This window comes from Diceros bicornis, chromosome 8, assembly GCF_020826845.1.
Source record: "Diceros bicornis minor isolate mBicDic1 chromosome 8, mDicBic1.mat.cur, whole genome shotgun sequence".
Classification (NCBI taxonomy): domain Eukaryota; kingdom Metazoa; phylum Chordata; class Mammalia; order Perissodactyla; family Rhinocerotidae; genus Diceros; species Diceros bicornis.
This window is the reverse complement of record NC_080747.1, coordinates 49,650,477-49,672,059: the sequence shown is the minus strand read 5'-3', so window position 1 is coordinate 49,672,059 and position 21,583 is coordinate 49,650,477. Positions and strand designations below refer to the sequence as shown.

At 34.2% G+C, this 21,583-nt stretch overlaps 1 long non-coding RNA gene across 1 annotated transcript in view; it reads right to left on the bottom strand.

Moving 5' to 3' along the window:
- Nucleotides 1-2,710: 2,710 nt before the first annotated feature.
- Nucleotides 2,711-21,583, bottom strand: part of LOC131409643 (uncharacterized) — a 40,737-nt gene continuing 21,864 nt past the window's right edge. The window contains exon 3 of the long non-coding RNA XR_009220970.1: nt 2,711-4,014. This is a non-coding gene — a long non-coding RNA (uncharacterized LOC131409643). The remainder of the gene's footprint in view (nt 4,015-21,583) is intronic.

Below are 21,583 nucleotides of genomic sequence, written 5' to 3'. Positions count from 1 at the left end.
ATTCCTTCTCCTTCCTTTGTGCTATAATTATCATACAAAGTATAACTTCATACATTATATGCCAAAAAACATAGTTTTATAATCATTACTTTATGCAGTTTTCTTTTAAAATCAAATAGAAGAAAAGTGTTACAAATAAAAATACATTTATACCATCTTTTATATTTATCTGTACAGTTTACCAGTAATCCCTACTTCTTCATGGTGGGTCAAGTTACTCTTTAGTGTCCTTTTATTTCAGCCTGAAGGACCTCTGTTAGTACTTTTTGTAGGGAAGGTCTTCTTGTGATGTTTTCTTTCTGATTTGATTTGTCTTAATTTTTCCTTCATTTTTGAAGGAATATTTTGCTGGATATAGAGTTCTTCATTGACAGTCTTTTTTGTTTTTTTACCACTTTGAATTTGGTATCCCACTGCTTTTTGGCCTCCATGGTTTCCTAGGAGAAGTCACCTCTTCATCTTATTGATGATACCTTCGATATGATAAATTATTCTTTCTTTGTCTTTGGCATTCTACTGTTTGACTGTGATGTTTGTAAGTATGGATCTCTGAATTTTCCATACTTGAAGTTTGTTGAGCTCCTTTGATGTAAAAGATTTTATAAATAAATATATATATTTTGTATATATTATGTACATATATTTAAATAATATACACATAATCAAATATATATATTTGTATATATACAAAATTGAACTTATATATACAAAAAGTTTTCAGACATTATTTTTTAAATATTCTTTCTCTTTCTATCCTTTCTATCTCTGGAATTCCCATTATGAGTATGTTAGTGCAAATGATGGTGTCTGATAGGTCTCTGAGGTTCTACTTATTTTTCTTCAATCTAAATATTCAGACTAAATATTCTTATTTGACTTATCTTTATGTTCAGTGATTTTCTCTTCTGCAAGTTCAAATCTGCTGTTGTGATTTTCCAGTTTTAGTTATTTTACTCTTTTTCAATTCCAGATTTCCTTTTGGTTATTTTAAATAATTTCTAACTTTTTATTTTAATTCTGTTTGGTAAGACATTGTTCTCATGCTATATTTTAATTGCTTGGACATGATTTTCTATAATTATTTGAAACTATTTATAATATCTGATTTAAATACTGTGTTTGATAATTCCAACAAATGGACTTCATCAGGGATAATTTTGTTGAATTTTTTTCAAGTTTGTGGACTATATTTTCCTGTTTCTTTGTGTGTCTCATATTTTGCTGTTGTTGAAAACTGGACATTAAAAAAATTTGGCAACTCTGGAAGTTAGAATAATCTATCAAAAAAGTTTGTTGTTATTGTTATTTGTGTTGTTATTTTTGCTACTTGTTTTTTTAATGATTTTCCTGGACTTGCTCAGTAATGTTTGTATTTTCCGTCATGTGCAGATTCTGAAGTTTCCACTTGGTCATGTTATTCATTAGCTAATGATCAAATGCCTTTGCCCATACATGTCCCACTCTTTGCTGAGGGGCTCTGTGTGTTTGTGGTGTGGCACAAGGCTCCAGCAGTCTGCAGCCCTACCTCAGTCTCCACTTCTTGCTTGCCAAGAGTCTCAAGGTCAGCCAGACGTAAGAGATTAGGGCTTTCTCAGGTCTTTGCTGGTCATGAGCACAGTCTGCGCATACATTTAGCCTTCTACAACCCAAAGAATATTTCAGAGCTTTCCAAGGCCCACTATAGACATCTCATTCTCTAAATTTTCCTTTTAAGTATTGTAGCCAGCCTTTTGTTTGCAAAAAATAGTATCACCATCTAGGGCAGTTGCAATGTTAAATAATTTCAGGCTAATTATTTTCAGCAAATGCTTTGGTAATAGGATTTCTCATTGAAGGAGCTCTGATTCAAGTTAAGTAAAGACAATTCTTGTGAATGGGTTTTTTTTTTTTTTTTCAGAGTGATTCCAGACAGATTAAATCGCTATTTGGGGATGGGGATTTTGGGCAACTACAAAGCCACTCTGTCACCTTCAGTGGCGGTTAGGCTGTTGTTTTCGCAGTTGCCCTGGGTGTGAGCCCGCTGCTTTTTAAAGGCTAACACAGATCTGGAGAGAGGGGAATGGTAATGAATCAAGTTAAAATGCCACAAAGCTTTCTATTCCTACTGGGAGTCAGCTACTTTTCTTGAAGAAACACTCCTCAGACTGTTTAAATCCTTTGATTAATTTTCAGAGGTCTGAAAATGTTGATTTTGACAATTCTACTAGGGCTCTAATTGCTTTTATGGAAAAGTGGCTTTACACAGGCCCTTCCTCTACCATTCTGGAAATGCCTCTCCACTTCCCCACTTTTAAATATAGTCTTTAAAATAAAGCATTCTCTTAACACCATGTTTAGTATGACGAAGAACTAAATATATTTTTGTGCTTTTTAAATACTCTTTTCTTCTCTGGTGAAAAAAATGTCTTTTAATATATAATTTGTGTGAAATAGTAAAAAAACTAGGGGCCAGCCCCGTGGCATAGCAGTTAAGTGCACGTTCTCCGCTGCTGGCAGCCCGGGTTCCTATCCCCAGCGGGCGCTGACGTGCCGCTTGTCAGGCCATGCTGTGGTGACGTCCCATATAAAGTGGAGGAAGATGGGCACAGGTGTTAGCCCAGTGCCAGTCTTCCTCAGCCAAAAGGGGAGGATTGGCATGGATGTTAGCTCAGGGCTGATCTTCCTCACACACACAAAAAAAATCTAATATGTTTGCAATATATCTTTGCTGTATTATTTAAAGACTATTCAATTCTACAATAGAAAATAGGAGACACAATGAATAGAATAAAACAGCTTATAAAATATACTAGAAAAAGTTAAAATAAGTACCTTATATGCATGCTGAACATAGTGAAGAATAAAAGAGCCGGGTATGCATCAAGCACTCATAAAACACATGAGACCCCAAAGATTCACAAAGCCTTAAATTAGCCATTTGTTTGTAATGCCTATTCGTGATACATGTACCTTCTGCTCTAAACACGCAGATAAAAGCAATAGTTGCTTAGCAGATAATCTATGAATTACAGTTAACAATCAAGAGTATTCTCCCTTCCTAAATCTTCTGCTTTCTCATTATTTCTGTTTACTAACGGATTCCACTTGTTCAAGGCTTCTATTGCTTTCTCATTGCATTCTCTTTGTGACTTTTAGCTTCTTTCTCCATTAAAAATTAAGTAAATGACTAACTTATATCTTATTCTACTCAAGAGAAGAAAATCTACTTGATTCCATTAATCACGATCATCATTATTTGGGTAGAGATTTAGTGCAGGACTTCTCAAGGACTGCTGATCTGGAAAGAATTAAGAACCGAGTGCCTTAGGTTAAAGTTGATTCTGGAAGCTGGGATAGGAGAAGCACACTGGTGGATATCAAGACACTCAATTGTGATCGGTGGACAGGATCAAAAGCCTAAGGATTACAGCAGTCTGGCATCTGACTTGTGGTCACACTACCCTTACAAACCATGTCACAATTTGGGATTTTAACATTGCTTCCTATCCCTTATCCTTCTTGTCAGAATGTTATCAATGAACAAGATCATTTGATAGCTACTTACATTCTGAGAAACTTTTAGGTAAATGTTTCTTCTCAAAGAATTCCCTTCCATATATTGTTCTTGGTGAACCTGTGCCAAGTGAACTTGCATGAGCTTTAGAAGACAGAAGTGAAGCAGCAACCATATTAGGAAGGTAGGTACAGTCACCAGATCCTGTTGTTGCTCATAAAATTTTGCTGAAATGCGAGCTCACTCTGTTGGTTTGCAACAACATCTGTGTCCATAGCTCCTCCAAGAACCCTCATCTCCTCCTTTGGCTTCTCCAACTCCTGGACCAGGTGCATAATTAGTTCATGATGAAAGTATCCAACTTCTCCTGCAGGTCATCTGTATCACCAACATTGGCAGCTTAGAGGCAGTGAGAGACCAACACAGGTTCCAGCTTTGTATTACAAGTTTCAAATTTCCTTGTTCTCTCCCACTACATGTTCATGTTTCCTTTCCAACTCTCTGTGCTTCTGAAGTCAGGCCTAGCCAGATGAAAAAGGAACATACAATGTTTAACCCAGTGGCATAATTGGGTAAAGCCAAAGTATTATATTAAACTTTATATTCTATACCTGTCCTAGTTTTCATTTTTATATGATGCAATTCTTAATGTAAGAGCAGATCTGCCTTACGTCTTTTGTTGTGCTGTCTTGAGGTTATACATGATCCTTCATTAGCAGAAATTTGTTAACTTCATTTCCATTACAGTTACTCAACTCTTCCCTATTTCTGCTATCCCTATCAGTACCAATAAGCTGCCTCACGAAAGCTGAATGATGTCCTAAGAAAACACAGCAAGGGGGGCCTTTCAAGCTGTAGTATCAACAAGTAAGCAAATCCATGAATAATCAGGATTAAAAGGGTCTATAATTTAGAGCTGTAGAGTGTCTAAATTATAATAAATTGTGTAACACCATTATATGCAAAATTCTTTAAGAAAAATTATTATATGTTCCCCTCACAATTCCCCTTTGAGGAACAGAGTGATGCTGGAGGCCTCTTGTACAACTTGCAAGAGCCTACTCTATATATCTCTCTCCACTTCTCCTTTCAGTAATGTCATTTATACCACCAAATTGCCAAACACTACAAATCGCTCTCCCCCAATCAAGAGCCAGATTTTAGACATTTATCAGCAAACCACTTCAGATTTGTATCATTCCTGTATTACAAATATTAAAATAGAACCATAAAGCATTTGAATATTTTCCTCAGTGGTATAAAAACCTGTAGTAAGAGAAGTAGTACAATAGGTATGGTTTTTCATCACAGTTTAATTTTTTTTATTAAGGGCAAGTTTTTGACAAAATTAAAAAAAGGATGAAGAGCCATGGTTTGGTGAATACTGCCTTTGCAATAGTAGTTTCTCAGCAAAATTAGTTCAGGAAGCTAGTGTGGATCATCAAAAAATAAACTGGAACACTGACTGAAAGAGTATTTTATATAAATAAATCCCAAGGATTTTCAAAGAACAAAACCATTTGATGAGAAATTTTTGTTGTGAGATTCGAATTACCACTTTTACTAGGTTTATTAGTTAGTACCTTATAATTTTCCAACTGCTACTTATGTGCTTCTTCTACACATCAATATTTTTTATATTATTGAATAAAGTGTATCCATAAACACAAATTCAAATTTCTACATTCATAAATAAGCAAGAAGAAAAATACCATAGCGAATAATAAAATGCCTTAAAATAATAGTTAGATTTGTTTTGACTCAGAATCCATTAGAACAAGATATTATTTCAGTTAAATCTATCAGTTAAATGTCCTCCTCTCCCGAGAAAAAAAAAATCAAAGTATGATTTCTAAAGTTTTGATCAGCAATTATTTTTCACTGAATTTCTCCTCTAATTTGTATTTGATGGAAGAGTTCTGAATATATTTCAGTGCAAAACTTAAGCAAGAAAGCAAAGCATTCATTAGCTTACACTTCATATTTGTTGAAAAGCATTGCATAGACTAATAGTTTAGATTTTAGAATGGTTTTATTTTTTTAAAAAAGCAGCTTACATGTGTATTTAAGATTAAAAAAGGGCAATAGAAGCATATATGAGAAAGAATACATGTAATAACTAAAAGAAAAGAGTCTCAAGAAATAGTAACTATGTTAATTAGCAAAACAATTGTCTTCTATACTAAGCAAATACACCTTAAATAACTTGAAAATGACGTCGTATAAATTTCCATTTGTTTCTATGGCAAAATTGTGTTAGCTTCATGTAGCTATGCTTTTTAGGGCATAAATTTGTTCCAATGGATGACTACATTTCAGCCTAAACTAAACAAATGAAATAAGGAAAAGATATATTTGAAGCTGGAATATTTGATTTGTGTGCAAATAGTATTCACAAGAAGTCAAATTAGCTAACTCTTTTTCTGTAGAGGTTATTTCCAAAGAGCACAGATAAAATCCCAAAAGAAAGGACAATTAGCTACCAAAATCTTCAATGTTATTCAGTTTACAACAGACACAATTTTTCAGAAAGCTCCTAGAGCAAGCAAGAGCAAAATGTATTTTAATGGTAAAACATATCCTTCCAACTGTACTTCTTTGAGACAAGTCTCAACAAACTACAGTAGTGGCAAGAAATAGGTATTGTTGAGGTTACATGCACAGTATCTGTCAAAATGAAATTAAGGAAAGTAAACAATCTAGTCAGAAAAAGACTCCTGAACTTACAGTATCTTTTATAAAAGATTTATAAATTCAGGACAATTTGTTGTCGGTGCCATCGAGTCAATTCCAACTTCTAGTGACCCTGTGTATAGCAGAGCAGAACCCTGTCCCGTCTTTTTGCACCATCCTCTCACCTTCTGGTGCTATACCAGACAATGCTTCAGTTTTTCATGTCCAGTTTTTTCAGAAGTGGGTGTCCAGGTCATTCTTCCTAGTCTGTCTGAGTCTGAAAGCTCTGCTGAAACCTATCCACCCATGGGTGACCCTGCTGGTATTTGAAATACTGGTGGCATAAATTTCAGCATCACAGCAACACTCAGTGCCACATTATGACAACTGACAGATGGATGGTGTGATTCCCGGACCAGGAAACAAACCGAACTGCAGCAGTGAGAGTGACAAATCTTAACCACTAGACTACCAGTGTAAGACAATAGAGCCTCTCAAATCAACATTATGTGAGTATTCTAATAGTGACATCACTTTTGAATCAGTTATCAGATAGAAAGGAATGAGTTCAAAATCACATCATAATCTCTTGCTATTAGAAAATTTAGTATTCTTTTGAAATTATTTTTTTAAAAAAATGTTTCTCAGTCTGACAATGATCTATGCTAAGTTCTAATCATATTTGCATAAAAACAGGAAGACATCATTAGATATAGGAAAAAGAAAAAAATATGCTAGAAGAATATTAGTAGATTGATGCCATTGGAAATGCCCTGGTGATGGGGACAATTGTTTCTTTGAGAAGCTTGGTAGTACTTGTTCTTTGGAGATCAGAATGACAAAGGAGGCTGCTCACATGGAGTTGGAATGCTTGATATTAGTGGGGGTCCTGGGATCTCAGATTGCAGAGGCCAATTGTCTCTTTAACTAGGCAAAGTGGCATAATTTAAGCAGTGAGGAAGTGGCATTCAGGAGGCCTTGACTTAGCGGGAGCTCTGGCATTGATTAGTAAATCAATTTTCAGGGCCAAGATAGTTGGTCAAATGGCTAAAGTTTTGCTTAACTTGTAGAATAAGAAAAATTGAAAAATATTATCAGCCACCCTAGTGGAAAATTTTGGTCTCTTGCTCAATGTTGTGGTCAGAGCCACTTCATAGATACAAACCCAATGTCTGGAAGCTTGGTCCCATTGAATAGGGCCAAAAAACACGCAAGAAATTTCAGGACATAGTCTTCAATTCTCTGCAAAGGTATTTGTACCTATTTGGAAGGGTAACGGTGCACAAGGGAGAAGGGGATAACCAAGTATTTCAAAGACTTTTAGGTACAGATACGAGCTAACACCAATACCAGGAGCATGAACTTCTTTGACAGGTTTTGGGTTAGAGTTGGTGCTTATGAAAACAAAGAGATAAATGGAGTATTGACCCAAGTTTAACTTACAAAAGTCAGGCGTCAGTTTTATATTTGATTTTGAAGGTAGAGTATCTTTTTCTAGTGAAATGCAAATCAAAATCACAATGAGATGTCACTTCCCACCTAATAGAGTGGGTATAATTAACAGAAAAAAAGAAAAGTTTTAGCAAGGACATGGAGAAATTGGAACCTTGTACATTCCTGGTGGAAAGGTAAAATGGTGCAACCAGAAGAAGGTTTTCTGTTCCTCAAAAGTTGAATATAAAACTACCACATGATCCAGCAATTCCATTCCTTGATATATACACAAAAAAACTGAAATCAGGGACTCAAATAGATATATTTTTCACCAATGCTCATAGCAGCATTATTTGCAAGAGCCAAAAGCTAGAAACAACCCAAGTGTCCATCCACTGACGAATGAAAAAGCCAAAATGTAGTGTATACATACAATGGAATATTATTCAGTAATACAAAGGAATGAAGTTCTTACACATGCTACAACATGAATATATCTTTAAAACATTATGCTAAGGTAGATAAGCCAGACATAAAAGAGCAGATATTGTAGGATTCCACTTATGTGATATATCTGTATTAGGCAATTTCCTAGAGTTATAAAGTAGATTAGAGGTTATCATGGATTAGGAAGAGGGAGGAATTGGGAGTTATTGCTCAATGAGTATGGAGTTTCTCTTGGAGTATTAAGGTTTGAAAATAGATAGTGATGATCATTGCACAGCAATGTGAAAATAATGTCACTGAATCATACATTTAAAAATTGTTAAAATGACACATTTTATGATATATATATCATTAAATATATATACCATTAAATGTATATAAATATATATTATATATATTACCATAATAAATTATCTTTTAAAAATGGTGCTGAAATAACGTACATTTATATGCCAAAAAAAATAAATCAATGTAGGCACTAAACTACTTACACTTTTCACAAAGATTAATTCAAAAATGATCATATGCTTAAATTGAAAATGTCTGATACCATGTCTGATAAATCACTAGTATCCAAAACAAAGAACTCTTAAAACTCAACGATAAGAAAACAAATAACCGATTAAAAAAAAGGCAGAAGATCTGAACAGATACCACACCAAAGAAGACATACAGATGGTAAATAAATATATTAAAAGATATTCAGCATCATATATCATTAGAGAACTGAAAATTAAAGTAACAATGAGGTGCCACCACACACCTATTAGAATGTCTGAAATCCAAAACCCAATCAGATGCGGATGAAGACGCAGAGCAACAGGATCTCATTCATTGCTGGTGGGAATGCAAAATGATACAGCCACTTTGAAAGACAGTTTTCTAGTTTCCTGCAAAGCTAAACATAGTCTCACTGTATGACCCAGCAATCACTCTTCTAGGCATTTACCCAATTCAGTTGAAACTCTTCTGTATGATATTGTAAGGGTGAATTCATGACATTTTGCATTTGCCAAAACTTATAGAACTATACAACACAAAGAAATCTTAATGTAAATTATAGATGTTAGTTAATAATGGTGTATCAGTAATTGTTCATTACTTGTTAATAGATGCTAATAATAAGTGAAACTCTGTGTGTGTGTGTGTGTGTGTGTAGGGTATACAGTAATCTTTGTACTTCTTGGTTTATTTTTACTTGAATTTAAAATTTCCTAAAAAATAAGGTCTATTAATTTAAAAAAATAATAATGTTCTTTCTACTGTTTGCCTATGAAATTTTGACCAAATGATTTTTCTCTGAAAATTAGTTCCTAGACAATAAAGCACTAAAGGAAGAGGATAATCTAATTAACTCTCTCTCCTCATCCTTACCTTTCCTGTTTTTTCTTGTACACCTTAATTTTTCTCATTATTACTATGTCCCAAAATACTGCCCTGTAACCTGTAACCATCTTCTTTCTAAATCCTATGAATGAAGAAAGAAACGCAGTGTATTCATGTTGGACATCACAATAGCGTTGTTAAAATGACTTCTACTTTGTTTATACATTAATTAAAACATGAAATACTACTACGGAATTTATACTTCCATTACCATAATGTCCCAAAAGCAAATAGGTTTTGAGAAAGCATCCAGGCAGAGCATGAATATATTTTATATCTCTTTTATTAAAACATTGGGTATTCAACTTAAAAGAGATAAAGTCTTTGTTCATTTACTCTCTTTTAGTTACTTCACTGACGTAGATATAATTTGGTAAGATTAGAAGGCATATCAATATTTAATGATTTACACAATTTATTTCAATCTCTACATATTTAGTGAGTATGAATAAGGGGGCATAGGCATGCTCAATTTATATGCATAGGCCAGTTGTACTACTAAATCCTAAAAATTTCAGCCCTGATCCGGATAATGAAACATATCTTAAGGTGTATTTTTAGCATTCTTTTTTCATGGCAAGGAATACTTTAAATGACATAGTCATTTAAGAAAATAAGCAAGTTTAATAAGAAAAGTAGGATCCAACATAAAATTATTACTTCACTAAATTTTTTTATATTTTGATTCTTTGCTTGTATATACAACGTTAAAATGCTGCAACCATCATGAATATAAATTATCAAATAGAAATAAATTTAGAATGGAAATTGCATTTGACTGACTATGATGTATTATTTGTTGTAGTGTCAAAATTCATGAACGGTTTTTCATCATTCATTCTATACATGATTATTGAATGCTTATTGGGGACCAGGCATTGTTTTGAGTGTTGATTATACAGGGGTGAATGAAATAGTCAGGATCCTTGGACGTCGGATTATTAAACTAGTAAGTAAACCATTGGTTACAACATATTATAAGAACTACATAGAAAATAAACAGTTTGCTACAGTAAAAATAAACAGAGAAGTAGACCCTTTTTTTGAGATTATGCATTCAGGATAAACCTTTAAGAAGAAATAACATGTAAAATAAGATGAAAAATCTTAGAAAGAGATAGCCAAGAAAAGAAAAAGGAACAGCACATGTAAGGATCATCAGATAAGAAAGAAAGAAAATGTTCTATGAACTGAAAGAAAATCTATGTGCAAGGCAGAGTGAAGGTGGGTGAGTGACATGAGATGCAGTTGGAGATGTTAAGTAGGAATTGATTAATACAGACTCCAACAAGACGTGTTATAGGCTGAGTTGTGTACCCTAAAAATCCATATGTTGAACACCCAAGTCCCAGTAGCTCAGAATGTTACTGTATTTGGAGATAAGGACTTTAAAGAGGTGAGTAAATTAAAATGAGGCCATTGTGTTAGGGTCAGGCTCTAAACCAACATGACAGGTGTCCTTATAAGACAAGAAGAGACACCAAGGACACTTGTGCACAGAGGGATGACCCTGTAAAGAGACATCAAGAGGGTGACCATCTGCAAGTCAAGGACAGAGGACTCAAGGGAAACCAACTCTGCTGGTATCTTGATCTCGGACTTCCAGCCTCCAGGACTATGAGCAAATAAATTTCTTTTGTTTAAGTCACCCAGTCTGTGGTACTTTGCTAACGGTAGCAGTCACAAACTAATAGAATGTGCTAAGGAGTTAATTTGAATATTTGTTTGTTTTACAATGCAATGGGAAAGTTTTTATGCAGGAGTATGACTTGATGTGATTCACATTTTTTAAAGATTTCTTTGGTGTCTGGGTGAAGAGTGGACTAGAGAGCCGCGTTATGGCAGTGGGGAACCCAACTAAGAAGCTAATGAAATTAGCAAGTTGAGCAATGAGGAAGCCTGAATTCAGGTTTTATCAAGGGAGATGGATTCAAAAATATGTTTTAGTGATAGATCCTCAGAAATATTTATATATCACTGAGAAAGTGGAACAAGCAATTTGCAATGGACATTCCATACTTCAGTAAGTTTTAAAATATACCAGTTCTAAATGTATTTGTTTATTTCCAAAAATAGCTTTAGTCAATATCAACAGTCCGTTAAATTCATGCATTTATCTTTTGAATAGTGAAGGCAGTAATATAGGTATTTGATGTTGTTTTTATTGTTTGTTTTATTGTGTTGTTGTTGTTTTGTGTTAGGTATGTGAAAGCTACAATTTTCATCTCTATGTGAAATTCAAAACCGCTAACTCTGTAGGGAAGATTACAAAGATTCCTTCAAAGTTAGAAATCTTTTTCATTTTTCAGACATAATGCCTTAAGCAGCCCCTATACTTCTATCCTAAGTATGTGGATTTTCAAGAATGCTTAATTTCATTTAATTAGAGCTAGAAGAAATTATTTACTATGCTATGAAATTATTTACAAATGATAATTATTCACTAACACCTGATGAATATATCCCAATTTATGGAAAGTTTATTTAACAATTTTTGACAAAAGAAGTGTCAATGATTGATGGTAATGGTATCTAAGTACAAAATCCACAAATGGCAGAAGAGGTGAGCAACGCTGTACACAGACATCAATAATTCTAAGTTTAAATCATGGTACGTAATTAGGACATGCATCAAAAATCTAAAACTATAAGATTTAGAATCAAAATACCTACGTATATACATATTAAAAAATCAAGAATCTCCTTTTATCTACACAACCCTAAATTCTTGTGTTTTCATTATTTTATAATGGTGAATGTTGATAAAAGCAGGTAATGCAATGTTTTCAAAGAGTAATAGAATTAGTTTAAAATGTACTATATCACCAAGGCATGTAATTACTTTATTTAAGAATAGATATGTACGTATGACAATAAAGATGCTCAGGGAAATCATGCTAACAAAATATAAAATATATACTTGAACATTAATGATGAGAAAAGAAGGAGCAAATCAACTAAATAAAGATAAGAATGGTAATAGGTTAAATAAAATGAAATAAAGGGCCATTTTGCTAAAAATAATATAGTGACTACTATCATATGCTTGTTAAATCCAAATACACATAGCTATAAAGCATTCATTTAAAGTAAATTGTACATCTAGGTCTTTAATGTGTTTTTGTTTTTTCTCAGGTAAATACTCCCTTTAATTCTCGGTCTCCATTATCATATGATGGTTTCTTCAGCTATAGTAACAGCATTGCCCACATTTCCTCGGCCATGTAGCCATGTCTTTCTCCACATAAGTCTTTATGTCATCTTATTTTTTCACCAGACCTCACCATTCTGGGAGTGCTAATGGGATCACAGTAACATTAACATGCCCATGCCAAGTGCCCCTCCCACGTATTTTGAAGTGGGAGGAAAGACTTGTTACTTATTCATTGCTGAGCTCCTTTCCCTTGAAGACACTCACATTTCTCTCATGGATAACGCCATGTCTTCTGGGTTTCATCTTTTTCCACTAGGCATCCACGGAACCAGCTGAAAAATCATTCTTTTCTCATAACTCTCATGCTTTCTGTTTATTCTGTTTATCCAGTTGCAGTTTCTGACAGAAACCCTTAATTCTCAATTAGTGCTGTGTTTCATACAAAGTGGAGGAGCCTTGCTTATTTCTTCCTCTTCATCTTCTTCCTCTTCTTCTCACAAACCATGAACAAGAGCCTTAAGCATCCCTGCTTATACTCTACTCCAATTGTCATCAAAATTCTCATATAAATAAACCCTCCACTTCTTCCCATGTCTTCTCTTTGTGTGATGATCAGGCTTACTATTTGAGGCCAGGGAAGATCCTATAAGCCACACCAAGCTAGCCATTAATCCAACTTTATTCACTTCAGGTTATTAGAAATCTGTGATACAATACAACACCTCCAGAGCAAATGCTACCAGTTCACCAGAAAATGTTTCCATTATTCTTTAATTAAAGAAGTGGATATTATCTGTGCTCAACATAAATCTGTGTTTACATTTATTTGAAAAACATTTTTTTCTAAAATAATGTCAAGCAAAACAAAGGAAGACAATATATCGAATCATTTTGAGAGTATCAAACCATAGTACTTGCTATCCTCTGAAACAAGGATAGGTTGAAAATTAAAGATAGGTGTACTTTTTTGCTCTAGAACATGGTGATCAATTAAATGCAAATTATTCCAAAGTCTACTAAACACTTAGAGAAGTGTGCAGCTTGAAGAACATCTAAGTTTAATCAACAATGGTTTGTGATAGTTTACCTAGAGAACATCCAGGCTCCCAAAACTTCTGTAACAGAAGAGGGCCATCAGATATGTGGCCATGGATGATTATAGACAATGGAGAATTTTTTAAAAAGGCAAAAAAGAGCCAGAGTTGCCAATTCCCTAGGGAAATCCTCACGAAGAACAAGACTTCGGGTAGCCAGATTGACAAAAGATCTCATGATAAAGCCAGGCCAGGAAATTCTTGGCATTTATGCCCTTCAAGTTGTAGCTATTTAACTGACTTTTAGGTGATCTCAGGTGAAATTATAAAATAGATTTTTAAAAATATATTTCTCCTATAATTCTCTTTCAAATGCTTGCCCTTCTGTTATTTATATCTCAGAAAGATCTCTAACTTCTCAGATACTCAATAGCTAATCTTCAGATATAAAAGTACTGTACAATCTAAAAAAAAAATTAAATTGTACTCTTTTTCCATAGCTACTGGAATGACTTGGTCTCAGAAATCAACAGCGAGTAAGGTAGTATGGTTTGTCTTTTTGATCCTCATGCTGTCTCTTCTTCCTTTAGATTTGTTCAAAGTAGATGTGTCTTGGGACTTGGGTATATGGATAAAAGATGAGTAGGGGGTGCAGGACATTACTTGGGAGGATCAGTTGTAATATGACATCGATGTTCTGGAGCACAGATGCCAAATATCTTTTTATTCTTGCAGGTACTTTTTGTGTTTTTACAATCCATGATTGGAAACTTCTGATGTCATCTTTCCCAGCACAGACAATGGACTCTTTAATTCATTGCTTATAAATTCCTCATCAAATTTGGTTTCTGTGGATGGACTCCAAAAGACTCTTTCTGTTAGTCTCATTTGTTACATTAAAAAGCCTTACCGAAGATGTCAGATACCTTCTAAAACATCCATTCTATCCCATAAGAAACATTTGATTATTTTTGACTCTCTATAAATGGAAGCACAGGATGGCCCTAGCTCTACCTCAGGGGCTGCTCCAGCCAACTATCTGATATTAAATTTTCCTAGATGAGTGTCAAGCATGGGTCCTTGCCTTCCGATCTCCAGAAAACATATGCCAAATATTCCTAGAATATCTTATCAATCTCTTTTCACTTGATATAGGGAGGAGAGAAGAGGAAAAAAACAAGGGAAACACTTATTCTCAATATATGTGTTCATCCTAAATAAATTTAATACATATATGCCAAGAATTGTGATATGTCAAGGGACATGGTGTCTTGATATTTTAGCAAACTTCATATGATTTCTAGGGCACTCATGATACTTTCTATTGTCAGTACCAATTCTGAAGCATAAAAGTTCCCATTTTAAGTGAATAGGAGCTCTTCTCTGACCTCAAAGACTAAGCTGGTCCTCATAGAAGGAGAAGGTACAGGAAGAGTGAAGGGTTTTTCCATATGAGCAACGTGATGACACTTGAACTTTAAGCAGTGATGCTTATGACTCCTGTTGACAATCCATGGAAAGAAGAAAAGAAAGAAAGTCCACCAGGTTCCTACCATTTAAAACCCAAGACAAAGCCAACGCAATAGAAGGCAGAACTGAGAGATGGAAAGAAACTGAGTATTGATCATATTCTTGGAGTTCTAAATCCAGCCATTCCTGAGTGGAACTTAACTTCTGGAATTGGTAACATATAAAAGCTAGTAATCTTCCTTTTTGTTTAAATCAGTGTAGACAGGGCTTGTAGACACATAGGGTGGAAAGAATTTTAATTGTTAAACAACCATTGAAAGAAGATGCCTCTAGCTAAGCTTCCTAATATGTGTGCTATAATTATATCTTTTTCTTCATCTTCACATACCAAAGCCCTTGTGATTAGGATGATGTACTAAAATCAGGGGCAGAATTAGGCCAGTGAAAAGAGAACATCTCACACACATATGTGTGAAACAAATGGATAAAGCTGACCTTCATACCACTCTATCATAACCAAAAGAGTATTTTATTGTTAGTGATATGATATAGCTGTCTATACACAAGGTAAAGTTATGTTTGGTATACTAAATATCTAATGATGACTAGTTCTAAACAGTACTATCTAGTTACTATAAATTCATCTAGAGCTAAAAATCTAAAACAAATAAAACTTTCTGATGGCAAATATCTGCTATAGGTTTTGTTTGAGCTTTAAAACTGGTAAAATTGACTTGACAAAAAATTTACATTTACAATGAAAATTTAGAAAATTTTAATATTTATATGTCTTTGAATATAAAAAGAAGAGAAAAATCGTTTTCAATGGAAATTTTGAAAGGAAAATATTCATAGAATCTAATTAATAAAAATGTATTGAAATTAAGATACACACAACATGAGACAATGTGAATGGTAGTCCCTACTGGGCTGATAATTCTAAAAGTCTAAGTGAAAAGGCTGCAAAAACTTTCCCCCAAAAAGTGTAAATTAGGGAAAGTCTCTGGGGACTAAAATGAGACAATTAATATTTATATTTATTTAATGGTAGAATTTGATAGTGTAACAATTGAATTATACTTCTCAGTTAAGTGGGGACTATTAACGTAATATAATTTTTTATATTTGATATTTGATGTTTATAATTACTTAAACAACGTTATCTTTCATCAAAATTGTATAGCTTCTTGCTTTAGAACCTATTAAATTAAATACAAGAAGTATAGCAATACTCATCATGCCTTTAAGCAAATTGTACACTCACAAGCATTATACATTATTCTTTTAAAATTTTCTACTGCCAACACACCTACCTAGCAAACACCATCAAGTATAGACACCACATCTCAGCAGTTACTGAGCAATTATTTTGTGTCAATCCTCATGAGTTTACACGAAGTTTTATTAGAAAATAATTATGCATAAGAGAGTTCTATGTTGTTTTGTGTTGTTTTGCAAACATTGGGATATTATGAGGAAAACTTTATTGCCCTAAATGTAGGCTTTGAGGAAATCATTCAGTCAGATGATAAAAGCCCTCCTTTAGTTTTCTAAATGAGAATCTAATATTTTTTTCAGTAAATTCAAGTAGGGTTTCTTGAAAATTATCAAAATAGTAAAGTATTAAAAAGGAATATATTGGTATTTTACTATTCAAACAAAGAAAATCAGGTAGTCCCAGAATTTCAAGAATTCTTCAATCCAGAGGCAGATATATATTATCCAGGAACACCAGGGAACTGATTTGTTTCTCTCTTGGGATGACAATGTAGTCTTGCTGATAGTATTTGATTCAAGAACCTGTAAAGACCAATGTTTTGAAACAACCCCTTAAAAGAAAATACAATCAAGAAATAACACTTTCATACTCTTTTCACAATTGTGATAAAAACTATAAAAGGGCAGTGGAAATTGAACCAAAGGGCAGGTATCAAATTGGGAAAGAGTTAATATCTTCCCATTGTTTAACGCATGAAATTGGTCTACTATTAGCAATAGACTGGGTGGACTAGATTCAGTTAGTATATGTAACAACAATTAGAGTATAATCCTATATGTAATGAAAATTCCATCCCAATTAAAACGATAAATTTTCTGTCAGTCATATCCTAAGTAGCTGATGTTTTTATTGTTTTGTTTTTATATATATTTTAGTGTATGTTATGGGTTGAATTGTGTCTCCTCAAAAGATAACCTGAAGACCTAACCTCCAATACCTGTGAATGTGACTCTATTTGATAATGGGGTCATTGCAGATATAATTAGTTGAGGTCACACTGGAGTGAGGTGGGCCCTTAATCCAATACGAGTGTTGGCCTTTAAAAGGGAGCAAGTTTGCCTACAGACACAGAGTTAAGATAGCCACGTTAAGATGGAGAAAGAGATTGAAGTTATACTATCACAAGCCGAGGAATGCCTAGGGCTACCAGAAGCTGGAAAAGGAAAGGAAAGATCCTCTACCAGAGGCTTCAGAGGGAGCATGGCCCTGCCAACACCTTGGTCTCAAACTTCGAGCCTCCATAACTGCAAAAGAATAAATTTCTGTTATTTTAAGCTATCCAGTTCATGGTACTTTGCTACAGCAGCCCTAGGAAATTAATACAGTGTATATGAAGTTATTATTAGCTAATGAATGACTAATAGTCAGACATCTTGAAGAAGATAATCCATTTGTATTACTTATATCTATAGTTTTATGATTTACAAATGATTTGCAAATCATAGAATTATACTACAATAAAATTGAATTGAATTCTACTATGCATCATAACCTAATAATGCACTAAGATGTCCATGTTTGGGAAGTAGGTTTTATTAATTACATTTTAGAAAGAAGCAAAGAGAGCTAGGAGAGAGAGAGACAGAGAGAGAGAGAAATGGGGAAACTGCAGTCAAGCCCACACATTTCTTATACCAGATCTTTCTGTTTTTTCATTCTGCCTCTGTAAGTATTTCTAAACACCTTGTCTGAACATATGTTTGGTGTACATTCAAAGTAGGAATTATTTGTAAGCTTTCTATTCCAGAAGATTTTGGAGTTGTTGGTCAGACAAATCACACATGCATGAATCAATTAAGAAGCAATGAAAGGCAGTATATGACTAAATTTCAAATTGAATTCTTCTTTTGAAGGTAATTGGACAATGCATCATTATTTTCACACTAGGGCACAGAAGTACCTATTCTATAATTGAGTCTATAGACTTAGTGAAGGTTTTTATATGAGGTCTTTACCATGAAATATTGTATTACTTGAAAATAGCACTGCTTAATGTCATTTTAATTACAAATAGATACAAATTGAACTCTGTGACAAAAATGTAGGAAAAAATCTAATTAAAATGTCTTGTTTGCTCTATTGCCTGGCATTAAGAGGAAATACCTATATAAAGCACACAGCATGAGTGTTAGGCATTCCATTCTATCATTTATGTCATTAAGGGCATTTTCTATTTTCTTATCTAAATTACTTTTTTTCCCTTTTTGACTGCCACTTTAACACTAACTCTATTCTGATATTTCCCATAGAAAATTTAACTTGTCATATGTGCATCATTTTAATTTAAAATTCATGTTAGCATTTAAAGCTTTGTGTTTCCAACAATAAATATGTGGAAGGTACTGCTGTGCTATGAAACCACTCTAACTGTACCTACTTGTGAAGTAATGTTTCTGTAAAGTGGTTATCCGAAGAAAATCAGCCTTTTAAGTATGAAAATAAAATACAATGACAAAGCTGTTCTAAATTAATGATTTTTAGTGTTGAAGTAAAATTTCACTAAAGGTATTTATTCCTATGTATTCCCCAGGTATCTGTTAGGCTTGGTTCATTTTTAAAGTGTTTGCCAATCTTAATAGCTTTCCATGCTGTTTAGACATTCATCTTTGGGCTTCTGCCTACCTCTTCACTTCAGCCAAAATTGTTTTCTTTGTTTCTTTCTACCCTAAGCCCTTTTTATATACAGGTCTCATTTATTCTAGTCAATTTCTATTCATTCTATCTCTCAGCCTAAGCGGTCTTCCTCAAAAAAGCCCTCCCTGGCAGCCTTCCCTTAGCACCGCTCCATAGGGCCACAGTTGGTACCAAGAAAGCAGGAACGTGACTGTTCTGCTCATGTTCTTGTCAGAGTGTCTTAGAGTGTTCCAGGTACTCATATATGCACTGAATTATCTATGGGACTTGCATGGTTGAATGCAGTTCCTACCGTAGCAGTTTCTAATCTTCCAAGAGGCACTCACCTGGTTCTGCTTCAACTCTCTCCAGTACATTTATCTCCCTAACATTTCCCCAGCCTCTACAAGTATGTCATCCTCCATCCTGTTAATCAAGTCAAAGCTCTGGGAGACACACTTGGTCCTTCGGGTTTCTCACTCTTCCCCCATCTCTAGTCTTTCAGCTAATAATATCAATTTTACTTACAAAATGTGTCTCAGATCAGCCTACCAATCCAAAACATCATCATCTCTTGCAATTTCAACAGCCTGCTAAAAGGTCTCTGAATCTAACTTTCTATAACTTTTTATTTTTTGATTTTATTTTTTTCAATTTAATGTCTGAATAGCTAGTTACCTTTAGATGAGTTAAAATTTAAAAGTTTCAGGGCTGGTCCCGTGGCGTCATGGTTAAGTGCAGTGTGCTCCACTTCGGTGGCCTGGGTTTGCTGGTTCGGATCCCAGGCGCAGACCTACGCCACTCGTTGGTGGCCATGCTAAGGCAGTGACCCACATACAAAATAGAGGAAGACTGGCACAGATGTTAGCTCAGGGTGAATCTTCTTCAAGCATAAAGAAGAAGATTGGCAACAGATATTAGCTCAGGGCGAATCTTCCTCACCAAAAAATAAATAAATAAATAAATAAATAAAAATTCAGAAGTTTCAAAATTGAATTTGGCAAAAATTCTCCCAACATTCACCTGTCTCCCAGTCACCTGGGGAGACCATCAAGAGCAACAAATGTTAGCAGTTTTATTTATCTGTGATACTTTGAACATATACAAGCAAAAAATGTGTATATTTCTGTAATATATACAGTAATCAATACCATGCTTGTTTTTTTAAATTTAATACTACATAGTGGAAAAAATTTCATATCAGAATTTAGTAAAATCTTTAATATATTTTATTTCAGCAGAATATTCCATTAAATGGATGTGGCATAATTTATTAAATGAGGCTCTGATTAAAGATATTACAAACCATGCTCCAATATTGTATATATCAATTTCCACATGAGCAATTGTGTTTACAGAAGAGACTCCTAGAAGTCAAAATGCTGAGTCAGAGGGTATATGTATTTATAATTTTAATAGATATTGCAGAATCAGAAAGCTGTGGCAATTTATAGCTTCACTAACAGTGTATGAGGGGTTGCATCTTTGACATTCCAAGTACTGAAAGAGTGTCTATGCTGCTAAGTAAAGGGTGTGTTGTTAATTGACATGCTTATGCTCCCTTCTATGTTTGTTTGATGTTATATAACTCTTATCCTGCCAGCAGCTGCTGAATCAACCAGGAATGGTACTTTCCCCAAGGAGCAGGAAATTTGTAAGTTGCCCCATAAATTATGATGTCTCTTGGTGCAAAAATATACCCTGAGAAATCTAATCATTTCTCACTAGTTTGAACTAAGAAGTCCTGAGAAAACGAAGCAGGGAGTGTTGAAAGCAGCACTTAAAAGGTTTTGATGTGGAATTTGGGATAATGTCATGGGATGATTGGAGCAATGCTGCCACAAACCAAGGAAAGCCTGAGACTACCAGAAGATAGGAAGAGTCAAGGAAGGACAGACTGTCGCACGCCACGAGCAAGGCAAAGTTATGATGGAAGAGAACGTAGTCATAAGCAGGAGGAGTAGATGATAGAAAAATAGAACAGATGTGCAGAGAGCAGTTCAAGTGTCTGATATGAGGCAGGCTGTGCAGGCTGGATCACAGAACAGCCTCAGATCAAGAGAGCTTTGGAATTCTAGACCTAGTATTTGTGTATTCTTTAAAAAAAATCTTGTTGCAGAATTAAGACAAAGTATTTTATAATAAATCTGATGACTGCCCTTATTTCACCAACAAAAAAACAAAGTCTAGAATGTAGTGGCTTGCCACGATCATGCAGCCATTCCATTTAGAGTCAGGTATACACCAAGATGAATAGTATTTTCATTATTTAACAAATTGCCATGTTATAACTGTGTTTGTTTATTTATTTCTTCCTTTTCTTTCTTTATTTTTTCTTATAAAATAGTCTGATGTTTTAATTCTGTTCTCAGTTCCTATAGCAGCTTCTCCCCGAGATCTAAAATCATGAACTCTCTCTGCTTTATTTCTTATGCAGCTCTATCCTGCAACCTTCTACTTTTAGCCATGCTTTCGCTCAATTTGCAGTTTGGTGTTACATTTGTTTTACTGATAATGGAGTTTAAATTTTTGTTAGTTCCTCTCCTTTGTTGTTTTGCAATGATCTGTAGGAAGAAAAGCAGGAAATGCCGCCTTCATGA